Genomic DNA, 18186 nt, shown 5'->3' with positions numbered 1-18186 from the left:
TACCATGTTTAAAAGCAATGCCATATTCTTTCCTTTATCCCATTTATTCACTGAATTTCTCTTCAGTTGAGGATGATAATTTTATTTTCATACAGCAAAGCCAAGATCTCAGTTATTATCCAAAAATAAATAAGTATTTTATTATTTTTATTCATGGGAATGGAAAAGGAAGGAGATTTTCTTTTTTTTCTTATTTTATTTTTTTGACAGGCAGGGTGGACAGTGAGAGAGAGAAACAGAGAGAAAGGTCTTCCTCTTGCCGTTGGTTCACCCTCCAATGGCCGCCACGGCCGGTGCGCTGCGGCCAGCGCACCACACTGATCCGAAGGCAGGAGCCAGGTGCTTCTCCTGGTCTCCCTTGCGGGTGCAGGGCCCAAGCACTTGGGCCATCCTCCACTGCCTTCCCTGGCCACAGCAGAGAGCTGGCCTGGAAGAGGGGCAACCGGGACAGAATCCGGCGCCCCAACCGGGACTAGAACCCGGTGTGCCAGTGCCGCAAGGCGGAGGATTAGCCTATTGAGCCACGGCGCCGGCTGATATTTTCAAGCCCAAAAAATGAACTGGTATTTGGGAGGGATAAGAAGACCTAGGTTCAGACACTTTGGTTGAGAGGGAGACAGAGGGCAACACTATAGTCCCCCTCAGAAGCATGTTTCTACGTATTCTTACCCTAAAAACATCCTCCATTCACCATTTTCCAAGGAATAAGAATACCCCAAGACAGCAGATCCTCAACAGGGAGAAGGAAGGGGGAGGACCACTAGTCACTACATAATTGCTAGAACTGAAAGCTGAGAGTTCTGTCTTGAGACAGAAGGTGGGCTACCTGGGAGTCAGGTGCAGCACTTTGGAGTATCAGGTGAAAGCTGCAGGTACCTGGGGGTATCCTCTGACAAGCAGATGGACAGCAGAGTGGGTACACTGGGGAGTGCTGTTAATTTAATGACTCCATGTAATGCTTCTTTAAACTGAAACAAGTCGGTGGGAAACAGCCCGCAAAGCTGTGCTGTTGATTCTGGCCTCCTGTTAGATCTAGATAGGGAAAAGGGAAGGGACATATGTATTTCTGCATTCTGAGAAACTCAAATAGCTTCTCAGAAAGAGGCAGTGTGGGCTTTTCTCAGCGGAATTTATGAAGTTGCAAATAAAATTCTTCATGCAAGAAAGTGGAGGTTCACTTTATTTTATTGAGACTTCTAAATCTTATGTTTAAATTGTTAAATAACTAATAGACAAGATTATCTAGACTCCTCCTTCCCCACCATTCCTGTGGGAAAATTCTGAATTTCCAGATCACTGAATTATACAATTTCCCCTTTAGGTATGCTTTACCTAGAATCATACACTATATAAGCTCAAGACTTTGAGCTGTTAAAGTCCATCTAATTAAATCACCTTTTTAATTCATTGTTTTATTTCTTCATTTAACCATCAAAAATAACGGTATTATTCTATGTGAGGTTCTAGAGATACTAAGATGAACCAAACCCATCCTTGTCTTCAAGGCCTCATAGTTTGCTTTAGAAACTGAAGAGTGGAGTGGGGTCCTGCAGAGAGCTGAAGCTAAGGAATCGTCAGCAGCAAGGAGGCTTGGATTGTGAGGATTAGTCCTGGTGACCCCACTCCTTCCCTCTTTCACTTCACTCTACCTCCTTACATCAAGAGTCCAAGCTGAACTCAGCGGAGCAGAGCCAAGCTTTCACCCTGAGTCCAAAGCAATGAAGTGGTATGAATCACTGCTCCTCTTTAGCCAGGTAGGTGTCTTAACGATTGGAGGTGGAGTTGAATTTCCAGAACTTTGACTTGCAATGAAGGACATGAGTCAATGCTCCACTTTTGTTTGGGTGTTGTCAACAGGATATAGTAGGAAGCTGGACATACACACCCATCTAATCTTCACACTAGTTCAACTGGGGGTACCTACAAAAAGGATCAGACAGTATTAGAACCCATTACTATATTTTCCACGAAGTACACATACAATTTAAAAAATTGTTAATCATTCCAAGAACCAAGAAAATCACAACTTGAATAAGAAATTATAATCAACAGATGCAAATATCAAGATGAAATCTATATCAGAATTATCTGAAAGGAATTACCACACAGCCATCACATAAACCATTTAATAAACAATTATGAATTCTCTTCAACCGAATGAAAAATAATGAACCCCCTAATAAATAAATACTATGAAAAAGAATGCATGAAATTATAGAACTGAGGGGCTGGTGCCATGGCTCTCTTGGTTAATCCTCTGCCTGTAGTGCTGGCATCCCATATGGGCACCAATTCTAGTCTGGGCTGCTCCTCTTCCAGGCCAGCTCTCTGCTGTGGCCTGGGAAAGCAGTGGAGGATGGCCCAAGTGCTTGGGCCCCTGCACCCACATGGGAGATCAGGAAGAAGTTCCTGGCCTCTGGCTTCGGAATGGTGCAGCTCCAGCCATGGTAGCCATTTGGGGAGTGAACCAACAGAAGGAAGACCTTTATCTCTGTCTCTCCCTCTCACTGTCTGTAACTCTACCTCTCAAATAAAATAACTAAAAATCTTTAAAAAAAAGGAATTATAGACTAAAAATAATTAAATCAAAAATAAAATACTCACTAAATGGGTGCAATGTCTATGACCAAGAACAAAACACAGTGAATTTGAAGAAAGAACAATAGGCTGGTGCCATGGCTCAATAGGCTAATCCTCCGCCTTGCGGCGCTGGCACACTGGGTTCTAGTCCCAGTCAGGGTGCTGGATTCTGTCCCGGTTGCCCTTCTTCCAGGCCAGCTCTCTGCTGTGGCCCAGGAGTGCAGTGGAGGATGGCCCAAGTGCTTGGGCCCTACACCCCATGGGAGACCAGGAGAAGCACCTGGCTCCTGGCTTCAGATCAGCACGGTGCACTGGCTGCAACGTGCCAGGTGCAGTGGCCATTGGAGGGTGAACCAACTGCAAAGGAAGACCTTTCTCTCTGCCTCTCTCTCTCACTGTCCACTCTGCCTGTCCAAAAAAAAAAAAAAAAAAAAAAGGATTTGTACATGATGAATGATGAACATGGTGAGAAAGTAGTCTTGAAAAAAAATTGGAAAAATTTGAAGAAATAATTTCTCAAACATTTCTAATTTGGAGGCATAAATCTACAAATCTGTGTGTCTGTGAAAGACATAAACCGACAGAATCATTCAGAACAAACTCTAAGTGGGATAAACCATAGAAATTTACACCAAAGGACATTATAGATAAACTTTGAAAACTACATACATAGGAAAAAATCTTCAAAGCAGCTACAACAGAAATAACACATTATAGGGGAGCAGCATTGCACATGATAGTAAATTTCTCATCTGAAATCAAGAAGGCCAGAAAGAAATAGCAGATAATTTTCAAGTGCCAAAAGAAAAGAACACTTACCGGAATGTTATATCCAGCAAGGATATCCTTTAGGAGTGAAGAGAAAATCAATTCATTCTTAGACAAAGTAAAACTAAGAGAATTTGTCACTAACAAACTTACATTAAAGAATGACTGGAGCAAGTTCTCTAAACAGGAAACCAATGAAAATAGAAGGCTTAGAACTTAAGGAAGGGCTCTTTGCCATGTGCTCGCTTTGTGTGCATACTGGCAGTTAGGTCCCTCTGTGAACTTATTCCCTTGTCTTACTGTGACTTTCTATCATAGCTCCTCTCTGTTCTTCTATTCTTCCCCTCTTTCCGTATACCCAGAATCTCCCTCTTTACTAAAAGAAAAAAAGAAATAAGCATCAAATTGGATAAAATTTAGAGTAATATAATAGAACATTATTCTCTTGAATTTGAATCATTACACCTTCTGATGTGGTGCTTAATTTGTGTTGAAGAAATATTTGAGATTATGATAAAAAAGTAATAAAGATTACAATGGCTTCCCCCTCCCATAACTTCCCTCTCACCCACAACCCTCCCCTTTCCCACTCCCTCTCCCCTTCCATTCACATCAAGATTCATTTTCAATTCTCTTTATATACAGAAGATCAATTTAGTATATATTAAGTAAAGATTTCAACAGTTTGCCCCCACATAGCAACACAAAGTGAAACATACTGTTTGAGTACTAGTTATAGCATTAAATCACAATGTACAGCACATTAAGGACAGAGATCCCACATCAGGAACAAGTGCACAGTGACTCCTGTTGTTGACCCAACAAATTGACACTCTAGTTTATGGCGCCAGTAACTACCCTAGGCTCTTGTCATGAGTTGCCAAGGCTATGGAAGCCTTCCAAGTTTGCAGACTCTGATCATATTTAGGCAAGGTTATAAAAGCCAGGGTGAAGATGGTAACCAATGATCCTAAGAGTGGCATTAACCAGGTCTGAACAATTATACAGCATTAAGTGGGGAAGAGGACCATCAGTACACACAGGTTGGAAGTAGAGCCATTGGTGGTAGAGTAGAAGTTATGATTACAAAGGAATGAGGCCCAAGTGTGCTAGACAAGGTCTAGAACAAAGGACAGAGTCATTATTAGAGGAGCTAAGAAAGGTGCTGTCTAAGCTACAATTAAGTTTTCTGATTGAGAGGAAAATAGAACCTGACAGAAGGGGCTTGATAATAATCTGTTGGGCTTTAGGCCTTGTAAGTTAAGAGGCCCAGACCTATCTATCTCTTCACATGGAGTACATCCTAAGGGAGGTGTGAACCTCCTAGGGGAAGGTACTCTGTTGACTTTCATTACTTAGCTGGCCTGGGAGGAGAGCTGGCCAGGTAAAGGCAGGTGGCATCTCTAACTAGAAATTTACAGTTCTGCCTGCAATGTTGCTGACCCTACTTGGCCGTCCCCTCAGCTGCAGTGGTCACTAAAAGTTAAAAAAAATGGAAAAAAAAAAAAACAACCTCTGGTGTTAAATTGGAAATTGCATAGAAAATTAATTAATTTTTAAAAAATATCATGTAGGATCTCTGTCCTTAATGTGCCCTACATTGTGATTTAATGCTATAACTAGTACTCCAACAGTATATTTCACTTTGTGTTGCTATGTGGGGGCAAACTGTTGAAATCTTTACCTAATATATACTAAACTGATCTTCTGTATATAAAGAGAATTGAAAATGAATCTTGATGTGAATGGAAGGGGAGAGGGAGCGGGAAAGGGGAGGGTTGTGGGTGGGAGGGAAGTTATGGGAGGGGGAAGCCATTGTAATCCATAAGCTGTACACTGGAAATTTATATTCATTAAATAAAAGTTAAAAAAAAGTAATAAAGAAGCGGGGAAGTAAAGGCATAAGCAGAAATAAGCATTCTCTACCTCATTTGAAGTTGTAAAACACTGCAACTAGTAAATTTTGGCAAGTTATGGTCTAGAATGGGAAAAATATTTTATCTGAAACTGGAAATATAACAATCAGCACAAATATCCTTGACGGACTTTATATTGATGAGAAATACAATTTTGTTGCGCTAACAACAGCAAAGTCATTCTAAGGCTTATTGGATTGCCTCAGATCAGAGTGGTTTCCTTTGATGATTCAGGTCAGAGATGGGCTTTAAAGAAGTAGATGAATTCCAATGCTTGTATACCCTAAGTTCCGCAATGATGGGCTTCCAGCTCTAGTTGGCACTGATGCTAGGAAAGACTGTCCCTGCCTTCCATGAGCACTTTTACTTTTGCTTAGCATTAATATCCCTGAACCATTAAAATCAAATCCTAGCCGTGGGTTCGGTCCCATTAGCTGGAGAATTGGGGAACAATTATGCCACCTAAGGCTTGGTGTCCAGTTTCCCAATTACAAAAGTAAATGCATCTGCAGGGAATGGAAGTCTTCCATGTTGCTCTGCCATGTTGCATAATTACACATGCATCCATGGACAGCTAACTAAACCCAGCCTGGGAACCCACGAAGACCTGATTGGGAGTACTTTTGGCTGGGGTCCTTGCTACCTACATTTGGGTCTCCTAGTCTTAACTACCTTAAGCCTCTACTCACTGCTTTATTTTCATTCATTTGCTCATTTATTAATTTCTCCATACAGCAAATATTGACTATATGCCTGCTCTGGGACTAGGAAAGCAACAGTGAATAAAATACTGGTCCTTGCTTAAGAAGCATAGTGTCTAACAGAACCGCTTTCCCTTTTGGAAGCATCATCTGTTGTCTGCTGCTGAGGCCTCCTTTAAGAGTTCACATGGTTTCCGCTGAGTCTGCATATTCTATGGGTCCTGGTCCCATTCTGTCTCCCTTCACCTCCACCCTGATTGGGTCTTGTGCCTGACACCCGTTGAGTCGACTTCCAAAGCTTGTGCTCTCTGAAGTTAGCAGTATGCTTCTATGGCTGCCCATGACCTTATGGGGACATCATGATAATCCATGTAATGGACAAGTTCACACACAAGCACAAATACACATAGAAGCCCACAAACGTACACACACCTGCTTTTAGAACGCTTGCTCTATTATACTCTCTCAGAACAGAAGACTTCAGTTGGATCAGCTATCTCTGTTATTCTAACACTTCCTGTTCCATGCCATTGAGCATTTATGTTTGCAATGGACAAGTGACTGGGGGTTCTGATAGTATTTCCTGAAAGGCATGGTGGAAATTCCTAAGGAGCCAAGCTCAGCTCACTGATTCTGGATCTGAATATGAATAGTGAGTGGTTACAAGGACACAACTTCATCTTCTTCTTTTCCCCTCTAATTCCATATTATCCCATTGAATGTCATTTGGGGTGCACATTCATTGCCTTAGCCTCCTGGGTTGAGATCCTGTGCACACGCATGATCAGATAAGGAGAAGGGGGCCCATCCATCCTCATTTTGAAACTCAATGCACTTGGAACAAAGAGCCTCAGATTGCGCCTACCATCTGGTGAGGAAGAGAAGTTCTCCCACTGCCCCATTTGCCACACACTGAAACAGAAGGTTGAGGGTGTGGATCTACAGCCCGGGTGTGGATTTCACTTCTAGAATTCACCTGATGAAGTTCTGTGGAAGTTCTTTGGCTTCCCTCGTTTGAGAGAAGAGTGAAATTTAATTTCCGAGTAGGAGGACTAGTGAGAAAGAGTCAATGTTCTGGAAACCAGAGAATAAAAGACAGAGACAAAAAGACAGATAATAAGTATATGTTTTATTTAATAATGTTCTCAGTAGTTTCAGTCATTTTTCTGTAATTTTCATGATGAATGCAAGCGATACTTTTCTGCATATCCTTAGTGTTGAGAAAACAGGCTTGGGAAATAATTTTTTAGTCAAATATGAGGCTGCACATGATTCTAATACCTTGGAGGAGATTTCCTTCTACTTTCCATTGTTCTGTAAATGAAAAGTAAATTATGCTTTGTTAAAAACTTTCCGTTGAATAGTTTTATAGCAAATGTTTCATTCACTTCAATAAATAAATGTACAATATTTTTTGAAAAGTGAGACTCAAGCTTTGTAAAATTTAACAACTCCACCAAATTAGTCTCTCTGGTTCTTACTCTGCAGTAGAAAATTACACTTTTTACTTTTAGTTAAGTAGCATTTAAATAAAATGTCTAATTCACTTCTGAGTCTTTGTGAAACATTACACTTGTGATATGCAAAGGTAGTTAATGTTGGAAGCTAAAGGATTTTTAATGATTATGCTGCATGCTAATGAGTGGTTCCATTCTAACGAGCAACGGCGTGGTTGTGTGGATGGAACACTGCTTAGGACATTAGGCTTCTGGGGCCTCCTGGCAGGCCTTCCAATGAGTCACTCTGTGGCTCTTGGCAGAGGTATTAACCTCTCTGGGCATTTGGTTTTTCTACTGTAAAATAGAAATAATTAATGTTGATGTCTACAAAAGCCCTCAGGCATCAGTGGACAAGTGGAGCTTTTTACATGCAAATGAAAATCATGTTGGGGCTACCTAATACCTACAAGGAGCACTGTGGATTTCTTTCCCGAGACCATTAGTCCAAGTCAGAATTATTATTACTTTTTAGATTTATTTATTTATTTGAAAAGTAGAGTGACACAGAGAGTGAAAGACAAAGAGAAAGAGAAAGATATCTTCTATCTTATATTCACTCCTCAGGAGCCCGCGACAGCTGAAGATGGGCCAGGCAGAAGGCAAGAGTCAGGAACCCCATCTGTGTGGCCCACATGTGGCAGGAACCCAAGTACACAAGCCATTACCTTCTATCTCCCAAGCGGCTTAGCAGGAAACTGACTGGAAGCAGAGGCAGGACCTGATCTCAGGCAATCCAATATAGGATGCAGGTGTTCCACAGGGCTAGAGGCTGGTACTGTGGCTAAATGGGTAGGACATTGTCTGAAGCCCCAGCTTCCTGTACGGGCATTGGTTCCTCCAGAATGTTCCACTTCTGATCCAGCTCCCTGGTAATATACCTGGGAAAACAGTGAAAGATAGCCCAAGTGCTTGGGCCCCTGCACCCACATGGGAGACCTGGAAGAAGCTCCTGGCTCCTGGTTTCGACCTGGCCCAGCCCTGGTTGTTGTAGCCACTGGGGGAGTGAACCAGCAGATGGAGGATCTCTCTCTCTCTCTCTCTCTCTCTCTGTCTCCCCCACTATCTATAATTTTGTCCTTCAAATAAATAACTAAGCCTTTAAAACAAAGCAACAAACCAACCCCACAGTGCTATAAAACCCTCCCCCAAGTCAGATTTATTTTAGATCATAGGTTAATTTCTTTTATGTTTGTAGTATTGTTATTTTGGCTGATTTTTGCCAGAGACTGTGAGGGAGAAAAAACGAGAAGGGAGAACTGAATAGATTGACATAATTATTTGGCTTCTAAATGCAGGACTGTATTTTAATCAAAACCATAAATAAAATACCTGGATTGCTATACATGCTTTGCTATGAAAGTTCAGAGGCTTCACAGAATCTCACGTGTGGCTTCGTGGTTAGAAAAAGCCGTGTGGAGATTACAGTGGCTGCTGTCTTCGTTTTGGCACTTTGTAAGAGCAGAGTGAGCTCTTCTTGGTGCTCTTGTTCCTTCCACTACGGTGAAGACAGAGAGCTTTTATCACAGCAGCTGTGTCCCCTCCACATTGCATAATCACAGTTGGTCAACCACGGCTAGTTCCCATTTGGAGTGGGACTGGGATCTGGAGGTGAACTTCTTTGTTTAGAAGGGGAACTGCCTACTGGGGTACGGTTAAACATACAAGGACAGTCCATTCTGGTGTCTGGGGGAGGTACAGGAGACGGTTGACAGTCTGGGAACCTGGAGTTTTGATCTTGGAAGGCAGGGCAGTAGGGGTCAGCATGAGAGAGAACTGAAAGTAGTCCATGAGCCCAGTGCTGGACCTGGGAGTCAGACTTTGAGTCTCTGGGAGAATGGATATTAAGATCCTCAAAGTCTAGGATCAGCTCATCATTCAGTCATTTACTTGACTGGCATTTACTTCTATGGTGATTTAGAGGAAGATAGATAACCTCTCAGATTCTCAGTTTCTGCTTCTATAAAATGTATTTAATCATGCCTGGTGGGTAATTGTGAGGGTTCAGCAAACAGTGTATAGAGCTGAGTTGAGTCCCTGGCATTGATTAGTATTGGAAGGCACACTGTGGCTCCAGCCCAGGAGGATTGATAACCAGCCAGGGAAAGTTCAGTCAGTCACTCTTGTGTCTGGTAAGAATGGATGCTGGAACAAAAGAGGGTGGGGATAGCCTGGAGGTGGGTTCAAGCTGCCAGCTGCGGGGAGTGCCAATGGGCCTGTGAAACAGGGGGAAGCTGACTTTAAAAAGTTTGTTGTGCAGGGGCTGGCGCTGTGGTGTAGTAGGTTAAGCATCTGCCTGTGGTGCCGGCATTCCATATGGTCACTGGTTTGAGTCCCCACTGTTCCACTTCCAATCCAGGTCTCTGCTGATGGCCTGGGAAAGCAGTAGAGGATGGCCCCAGTCATTGGACCCCTGCACCTGTGTGGGAGACCTGTAAGAAGCTCCTGGCTCCTGATTTTGGATCGGCACAGCTCTGGCCATTGCAGCCATTTGAGGAGTGAACCAGCAGATGGAAGACCTCTCTGTCTCTCCCTCTCTCTCTCATTGTAACCCTGCCTCTCAAGTAAATAAATAAATCTTAAAAAAAAAAGTTTGCTGTGCGTTTGTGTCCAGGTTTGTCCTTATCTCAAGGATGGGCCTAAGTTTTATCCTTCTTTGTATCTCTTGTAGCATAGGCCCTGGTAAGGGGTGTGTGTGTGTGTGTGTGTGTGTGTATACACGTGTGCACATGTAAGTTAGTGTATATAGAATTACAGTATAAAAATCAAACAGAACAAAAAAGTGATATCTTAAATGATGTGCACACTTTCAAAGAAAGGCAGAGTCAAACCAGCTCTGATGTGGCTCATCTCTGTCTTTCAAAGAAAATACATTTAATCCCTCAGCTCTACTCCCTGACCCCTAGCTCCACCTTTGGTCTTGTGTGTTGTGAGACTCCCAGGTTAATAAACAATTCCCAGAGTAATATGGAAATATACAAGACTATAATTTAGTGAACTACAGAATCTTCCTTCTTGGGTCCACTTGAGTTTTAGTTTGTGGACAATAAATTATTGCTGAGGAGGAATGGCTGGTCATCTTCTAGGTATAGCTGCTTCTCTCCAGAAAGTTGGTACCCACTTTCTTTCTCTATAACTTGTGGGACTGGAACTACATTGTAAACTGTAATTATGTATTTAATGTGGTATATTTCCGTATCTTCTACATGTTATTTCATGTGTGCAGCACTTGATTCATTGGGTTAGGTTTATCCTTGAGATAACAGGAGATGTAAGAGTATGTGCACAGAACCCAGTTTGCAGGGAGTTCAAGAAATCTTTGAATGCATTTGCATGTCAAATATTTCTTTGAGTTTTCAAGTTGCTCAAGATTTTGTTTTTTGTTTTGTTCTCATTGAAGTTAAATCAAAAGGAACCATTAGAAGTTGGGTGGTTTCCGTTTTCCGGATGCCCTGTAAAGCTACCATATGGGGGTGCATTTACTCAGGGTTTATCGCAGGGGCACTCAAAACTTGACTCAGATGTTTCTTATGTGGCATGAAACTCAATAGATCTGAATTCCTTTTGAACAAAATTCCTAAATGGATAAATTTTGTGTTATGTATAACTGCATTGAGACATTTTGTTAATAAAAGTGATTTCTTACTTTCAATAATATATACTCAAAGAAAGCTCACAAGCTAAATAATGTATCTTCACTGTAGAAATTCAAAAAGAAGGACCAGAAGTAGAATGACTGGGATTCGTTTTGTTTATTAGTTTTGAAATGATGAAGATCTATGGCATAGAGACATCTATCCAACTAAGGAATCATCTTGCACATTTTACTGATTTAGGTAGCCAGGCAATATCATCTTGGTTTCATAGATGTGCCTATAATAGTTGCAAAATATAATTATGGCTGTTTCTTATGTATCTATCTATCTGAGAAGCAGGGTGGACAGGCAGCAGGTGAGCTCCCCTCTGTTGGTTCATTCCCTAAACACCTGCAATGTCTAAGATTAGGCTGGAGCTAAAGCCAGGTACTGGGAACTGAATCCAGGTCACCCACATGAGTGGCAGAAACCCTATTGCTTGTGACACCACTGCTGCCCCCCAGAGCCTGCATTAATAGCAAGTTGGAGTCAGGACCCAGAGGTTGGGATCAAACCCAGATAGTCTAATGTGGAAAATGGGATAGTTTAGCTACTAAACTGAATGATCAGCCCTATAATCATCTATTTCGACACATTTCAGGGACTGTGTGCCTGGACATGCTCTGATTTTTAAATCAGAGTCAGAGAATCTGCAAGAGCCTATGCTTTGAAGTGAAGAACTTACAGCACATTTTATCGCCAATGCCTGGATTAGGCCGGGCACTTAGAAGACAGAGACTGTGATTTCTGTGGAACACTGGGTCAGTGTCTTCCACTATGGTTTTTGAGTTTCCTTCTATCACGATCGCCTGATGCATCCAGCTGACCTTGGGTCTGGTTCAGATGTCAGAGATTGCCTTCATTCCCCATGAAAGACCCAAGTGGGATAGCTCCAATTCTGCGACAAATGATAGACCTTATAAAAGATGATGTGCAAAGAACCACCCTAGATTCAATATGGGATAAACAGAAGTATGAAATACAGCCCATATTTTAGAAAAGCATAATATCCTATATAAATAAGGCAAAGTTGAGGAAATGTTTACATTAGAATATTAGACATTAAACAGGAAGAGTGAATATTGTGGCACAGGCAGGTTACTGGGAATCAGAGAACGGGGAGGAAGAGATGGCTCTACAGAGGAGGGGTTCTTGGACTGGACGTTGATGATTGCACAGAACTGTAGCAGAGGGAAAGATGGTAGTTATTCTAAGGAGTTCTGGAGCTGATCTCTGGGGCTTTGTGCAGGGACCTGCCCTTTTCTCTGTAGAGCTCCAATAGCCAAAAGACATCCCAAGGTAGATGGAATCACCTGGGTAAGGCCTTCTATTGAAAACCAGACAGGGGGTTGTCATTCTCCTGCTGCTGTCAGCAGGTATACGGAAGCTAGAGAGAAGCAGCTTTCACAAGTCGTCTGGCTTTTCAGCGGCAGACCCAAAGCCAGTCCTTTCCCTGTCTCGGCTGTGTTGTCAGCTGGTCAACCTCGTGGGGAAGGTAGTGTGTTGCTCATCACCTCCCTTTAGGATGCCTTTCACATTAATTGGCTGTTAAACTATTGATTCTAAATTTCTGGTATCTCCTCTAGGAACCTTCCGTTTTCAAAGGAACATTTTTCTTTTAGGCTCTTTGGTGAGACAAGCAAGAACGAGACCCCAGCACCTCCTGCAGCATATCGTCCCTGGCCTATTCACCTCGCTCGTCTGGGCAGCAGAAAGCCTGGTCACTACCTAGTGCATCAGGATGACAAGACAGAGACTCTACTGGTGCAATTATGACCCTACATTGACCCGAGTGCTTCATACAGACAGAATTCTGACTCTCCCAAAGAACTGCAAGTCAGTTTGAAAGAAAAAAATAAATTGAATGTGGCAAGACACACTGAGATCAGATATTTCTGCGGCTGGCAGGGGATGGCCTTCTGGGCTGTATTACAAAGCTAACCCTAAACTAACATTTTGTGTGTGATTTGCACATGTTCCTATATTGCTTTGTAAGTATTCCGTGTAGGTGTTTGGTGTGTGTGCACCCATGGTTTCTAGGCTAGCCTGTATAGTCCTAGAGGGTAAAAATTGCATCTTTTGTAATCATTCATAGTGCCTACCAGATGGATTTAGGCTCCAGTAAGAGCATAAATGTAGCCTCGTTTAATTCACAGAGAATTTGTTTCTGATTCCTTGCTTTATTACATCTACTACTCCAACTACAGTTTATCTCTTTCCAAAGCTTCATATTTCTTCCTCATGTTTCATTTCACGCTCAGTGTATATGTGTGTAACCAGTCAACTTCATCTCAGTCCTTTTCATTTCTTTGTGTGGGAGCCATTTTAATAGTATTTGTTTCAAGTGAAGGTCTGTTATTCAAAGTAAACACACAGAACTTAGCTAGAGAAAACTATTTGAATAATATTCATATAGCAATAAAACCTTGAGAATGTAAATATAAAATACAATATCCATGGTTAGTAGTGTTATTCACAGACTATGCTAAGTGCTGTTATTCTAGGAGATAGCTAATCATGGGAAAATCATAGTCTAAACTATAAACATCTTTGATCTAAGGATATCAGTGAATTTTTACTGAAGGAGTTAAAATATGTATTCACTGTAACATTCTTTTCTCACCGATTTCTAATGCCAAAACAGAGATGGGTCAAATACACAAGTAAGTTTACATGTCTCCAAATGTTTTTAATCCTAAAATATAGGTTTGATGCTTGTGAAACTGCAGCCTGCTTATGGGTAAATATAGAAATTTGGCCATCTCTCCATTCCTGCAGGCTAGTTCCTCAGTGCTCTCAAAGAAAAGGGTTGCTATTCACCTTTATAATCCTGGTGGAGAGGTCAGGGGGATGCTTTTCCTCCCTGGGCAGCTATTAGGGGTACTAAGGTATTATGAGACCATTAGATCATAGATGTTAATATGGACCCATGGTAGGGGTGGGAGAGGGCAACTTCAGAATTCTAGGGAAAGTATCATTCATCCTGTTCCAGGTCCCTGTTGAGTGGCAGGATTCAGTGGGAAGAGCACTGAGTGTGGATTCCAAATGCCGGGATTTGGAACCTGATCTCTGAGTTACGCCATGGTCTAGCTATATCTCTAGGAAAATAATAATGATTACAAATCTAATAAACTTTATGCATCGCTTTAAAAATGTTTATTTATTTGTTTTCAATCACTTGAAAGAGTGACAAACAGAGAGGGGGGAAGAGAGAAGGGAGGCACGGAGAGAGAGAGAGAGAGAGAGAGAGAGAGTTAGTTTCCCTTCATTGATTTACTCCTGAATGTACAACAACCAGAACTGGGCCAGGCTGAAGCCAGGAGTCCAGCATTTCATCTGGGTATCCTATATGTGTGGCAGCACTTGGATAATCACCTGTTGCCTCCTAGGATGCATTAGCAGGAAGCTGGATTGGAAGTGGATTAGCCAAGACTGGAACCTGAACTCTCACATGGGGTGCAGGTACCCCAAGCTATGGCTTAACCTACTGCACCACAATGCCCTGTCCCAAACTATACTTTGTTCAATAGTTTGTGTGTTTACCAGGTATTTTGCACCTGCCATTCTAATCTTTACTATGCCACCAAATGATAACTATTATTGTCCCTATTTTACAGATTAAAATCTCACTTAGGGAAGTTCAATAACTTTCTAAACCTCACCACTGAATATGCAGAGCTGGGATTTAAAATAAGTTCTATTTTAGCTTAAAGTCCAGGCTTTTCCTCTTAGAGCACAAAGGCAGCAAAGCATCTGTCAGCCACCATATTTTAAGCACTTAATATAAGCCAGTGAACCCAAGTGCTTCACATCTATCACTTTATCTTATTTTTAATAGAAAAAATACTTTGAAGCTAGTATCATTTCACAGGATTGTAAACTATGAATGAGAAAAAAATGAGTAGGCCAAATCCATAAATTTAGTACATGGTAGATATGAGCTAATCAAAAATTATTATTGTCTAAATATGTTGCTTTTTCTTAAATTACAGTCTCTTCCTTTATCCTACACTGTCTCTTTGACTTTTGTAACTCTACTGCGGTACCCAAGACTGGTATTTTTTTCTTCCATGTTAAAGATAAGGAAGAATACACAAAAGGTCAGGCATCCCTCTCGGTTTCTCCTGTTCTGTGCTCTGGTCGTTTCTCTTCTGTGTCCCATGGCTCTCTTTCTCAATGTTGGAACTCTCCATGTGCTCATCTGCAACCTATTTCTCTATTGCACCTTTGTGTGTGGTATCTTCCTCAGGGAAACCTAATCCTATAATCCTATGTTACCCAATGCACTGATTACTCCCCAATTGCAATCTCTACTTTTATGACTTCCAAAACCCTATATTGATGAATCCGAAGTTTAAGCCTCTAGCCCTTGGTGTCTCTCTGAGTTCCAGAAGACTGTTCAAAATTTCTATTTGAATGTCTTTAAAGGCATCCCAAACTCAACATGATGAAAATGGAAGCATTGTCTTTCCAAAGCTATACCCAAGGTTGAGACTTCATTATTTTTCTCTGACTTAACAAAAGTTACTCTGCGACTAATTTCTCAGGGGAAAACCTAATGGACATGTTTAATTCCTCTTTTTCCACACCTTAATTCCTCACTTTCCTCATCCATTCCATCCCCAACTTCTGACTGTTTGCCATTGGGATTGGACTACTTATTAGCACGCCCACCATTGTCCTAAGTCAAGGCCTCATTATCTATTACTTTGAGTACTGTAGTAGTTTTTTAATGTATTCTGTTATTACTCTTCATTAATTTCACACTGAGATCAAATCACTTTTCTATATTTAATAGTCAGATAATATAAATCTTCTACTTAAAACCTTCCACTAATCTTCCATCATATTTAGAAAAAGAACCAAACACCTTCCTTACAATTCTTACTATCTGTCCCTGTCAATCTCGTTTACCTTATCCCTCTCTTTCCCTTGCTCACACACTGACCACAGAGCTGTCTTGCTTTTTCTGAAACACATCAACTTTGTTCTTGCTCAAAGGCCTTTGAAGTTTGGATATATTTTCCCCAGATTTGTGTGTAACTGGCTCTTCTTTTAATTGAGCACCCCATCCCTTTTTGTAGATCACCTTTGTTAGGAAGGCTTTCCACTCCCTTGCCCAGATACTTGGAATATTGTTACTCTGTTTTATTCTGTTGCTAGAGCTTACTACAATGTGAAATTATTATTGTTATATTGCAGTGCTTGTTTATGGGTTTATTTTTCTATCCTCCCATTTAAGAAAACTTCTGTCTTACTCATTGCAGAATAGGACGTGGTATAGCAGAATACCAGAACTGAACAGTAGATATGAACCTATTATTTTCTAATGATCAAATCCTTGAATGGATAAGAAACAGGAGGCAGTATAGGCCAGGAGTTATGAACACAGAGCTGCGGACAGGCTGGCTTGGTTTTGAATTCAGGAGTTGTTTACTAGCTCCATCACCTTATGCAAGTGTCCTTTTTGTAAAACAGGGACAGTAATAGCAATTACCTTAGAGGGTTGTCTTGAGGACTACATAAAATAATAAAAATGTAATTTAGTAAATTATTGGACACATGGCAAGGCTGCAACAGTGTTGAACTTTCCTATTACAGGCATCTTGAGTCTATGATATAAAACAATAGGAAGAAAGGTCCTCAGATCCTACCTCTTACCGGGTCTGGTCCTGAGTTAGGCAGTGGGAAAGAAGCCTAATGCAACTTAGATATAACTGGGAAAGGTCTAATGGTGACTGACAATTTGTAATGTATGATTTGTGTCCACGCAGAGCTCTTGCACATGGCCTAGACATGCTGTGCGTGGCGAAACTTCAGCGGTGTCACTGATTTAGACTATAGTATGAGCAGAATCCACAGTCTTGTGCAATGAGATGAACCTGTTACAGCCTCATTTGCTTCAATGGGGGTAAGGAAATGCATTTAACGTCTTTTCTGATCTCATGACTCTTAATTGCTTTTCATCACCAAGGCCTTTGAATTCCATGCTGCATTATTTTTAAAAATGCCAGGGTCCTTCAACTACTTCAGTTTTCTATGTCCTAAATATTGCACACTAAAATTTCACCAGTCCCAATTTCACCAGTTCTTTAAGGATTCTGTCGTGACTTAGTGTTACAAATTAAACCAGGGTATGCTGTTTGACAAAGGAAACAGAATACAGACGGTTCCCAACTTTCTGCACTTTAACTTCATGATATTTTGACTTTACCATGGTGCAAAAATGATATGCATTTTGTAGGAACCAAATTTCTAATTTTTATTTTTGATTCCTTTTCTGGATGAGTAAAATGCCATATCATATTCTCTCACGATGCTGGGCAGAGGCAGTGAGGTGCAGCTACCTATTAGGCTTACCAGGATGAAGGTACATAACCACTGTCCGACTGTGATGTTCAGTGGGTTATGTACATTAAAGGCATGTTGACTTATGGTATTTTCCATGTAGGATGAATTTATCAGGACATAACTCCAATGTAAGTTGAGGATCTTCTGTCCTAGAATCCTACATGTAGGGTCCTTGCAAGCTACCGAGAGTGTCAAAGAGCTGGGGTGGTTCTCCTTTCTCCTCCCTCCTAAGTGCTCTGCACTACACTCACAGTTTGACAAATGTACACTACACAACTGACAGTCTCACTCCCAGTCTTCTGCTTTGGATGAGCAAGATGGGCCTAGCTTTTCCAGAGGTGGTCGTGACATGAGAATTCTGGGTAGAAGTGAAAGGCAGCTACATTGAGTTAGTGGCACAGAAGATAAAGCACCGTTGTGACACCGGTCCTGGCCTAATTTGAAACACTGACTGTGCTACTCACCACGAGACAATCTGGTTCTGAGCAGTTGCAGTTTAATGCCAGATGTTTTCAGGCCACACATGGAGTCCGAGAGTTGTTGGACTCTAAGCCCCAAATGGCACAAATACATCTCACCACATCATTTGAAGGTCACTGGTAAGAAGGCTGAGCCCATCCTGAACTTCCTCACACTCTCAACCCATTTGATTTTTATAGCACTGCTGACATTGTAGGCTCTTGGCTTCCACCTTCTTATGCTTCAATATCTAAATACTATCCTGTGAAGGGGTCAGCAT

This window comes from Lepus europaeus, chromosome 5 (genome assembly GCF_033115175.1).
Source record: "Lepus europaeus isolate LE1 chromosome 5, mLepTim1.pri, whole genome shotgun sequence".
NCBI classification, from domain to species: domain Eukaryota; kingdom Metazoa; phylum Chordata; class Mammalia; order Lagomorpha; family Leporidae; genus Lepus; species Lepus europaeus.
Note: the sequence above shows the minus strand (reverse complement) of the source record.